The following is a 2039-nucleotide window of genomic DNA, read 5'->3' on the forward strand; positions in this document are numbered from 1 at the left end:
GGGTTCAACATACACTATTAGACTAACTTAGATCGACAAATGATACGCCACCCTAGCACTTCTCAACATACACAATTGTAAATGCTATTGTAAAATTTTTAGTATTTATATTTGGTATATAAATATTATCCCTTTTAAAACTTTCATCCAAATATATGTAATATTTTAATTTGTTAGGTTTATGTTTTCTATGTTATGTTAATATTTAATATGAGTTATATATTCAAATACATTTTAAAATAAAATAATACAAATATGTTAAAAGCATTAATTAAAAATAAAAATAATTTTAAAATAATACAATTGTGTCAATATCTAATTACAAATATTTAAATATAGTTTATATACTATAATTAAATTTAATAAATAATTAATATTAATTACTTAGAAATATTTAAAATTAATATAATATACTAAAATATTAACAATAAGTTATAATAAAATATTTTTATATTTTTGCTAAAATATCATAATATTAACTAATTTGAACATTATTTAAATACATATTTGTTACTTTATAATATCATGTCTAAAATGAACATTTTATTCTTCAAAAGCACTTTTTGACAGCAATACCAAACACTCAAATTTTTCAAAAGCACTTAGCACTTCTCAAAAGCACTTTTCCACAGCACTTTTCAAAAGCAATGAAGAACTGGCCCTTAATCCCAGTGGCTAAAACAACGTCGGTTCATCCTTTAACCCGCGCATTGACCCGACCCGCAAGAGGGTCCGCGTGTTTTTGTGGAAGGGTCTATTTGTGCATTTAGCCCTTCTACTTTTTTCAATTGTTTTAATCCAGTCCTTTCTATTTTTCCAATATATACTTCAAATTTTATTTCACTTTCAATTTGGTCCTAGCAAAAAGGCGCGTTTCAGAGGGCGGGGATATTTCCCTACTTGGTCCCTCTGAGTTATTCAAACCTTTCAAATAGGCCCTTTACCTTATTTTCAATCTCGATTTTTACCCAAATTTTTTATTTAACTTCAATTTAGTCCTATTGCGTTTATTTTATTTTAATCTTAATCCCTCTTATATTCATAAACTTATTTTATTAGGATTTGGACTCTTAATTTTATTTCAATCACAATTTAATCTCCTTTTATCTCTGTCTAGGTTTTATTTTATTTTGTTGTGTCTTATTTATTTTATTTATTTGCTTATCATTTTATTTTGATTTTTTTGTATTTAATGATGCTTTTATTTTATTTTATTCTTGACTTTCATTGTTATTATTATTATGGTTTTTACTATTTCATTTATTTACATATTTTATTTTAAATTGTGTCTTTAAATTTCGTTTATGTTTTAATTGGTTATTTACTTTTAATATTTTTATAAACTATTTTCCCTAAATTATTTATTTTATTTGTTTATTTGTTTTTAAGTTGGTATTGTTATTTATGTGCATACATTGTTGTTATTGCCATTATTATTGTTTATTTTATTTTTTAATATTCTTATTAATGTTAAAATGGTGCACATTATAGGATTCGCATAGATTATCTTTATTATGTTCATCATTTTATTTATTAATGCAACATTTTATTCATGTATTATTTTAAATATTACACATTTTTATCAAAATTTGTAAAAAAATATAAAAATTAGAAAATAAGCAATATTTCATATTTTGGAATTCAAAAGTTGTTCCCTAACTTTCGGGTTTTGATTTTTTCGATAAATCCAAATATAAGAACCATTTTTCAAAAACACATTTTAAAATTATCTCGAATTAAAAATAATTTTCCAACTTACGAAATATGATTTCTTTTCTAAAATCGAGATAATCAAAATTTCTAAAATAAATAAAATTTTCGTGTTTATTCTCATTTCAGGATTTAAGATTATATCCTAATTCAAGAGGTATAATTCTTTCTCTCGATTGACGTGAAATACGCCCCTTTTAAATTTTTTTAGATAATTTTACCAAAAGGATTGTGTTTTAAGTCTCATCAAAATTTTCAACTTTTGACATTAATACATTAATTAATCAATTAGATACCAATTTTGGGCGTGACGAGGGTGCTAATCCTTC

The sequence above is a fragment of the Gossypium raimondii genome, chromosome 8, assembly GCF_025698545.1.
Source record: "Gossypium raimondii isolate GPD5lz chromosome 8, ASM2569854v1, whole genome shotgun sequence".
Taxonomy (NCBI): Eukaryota; Viridiplantae; Streptophyta; class Magnoliopsida; order Malvales; family Malvaceae; genus Gossypium; species Gossypium raimondii.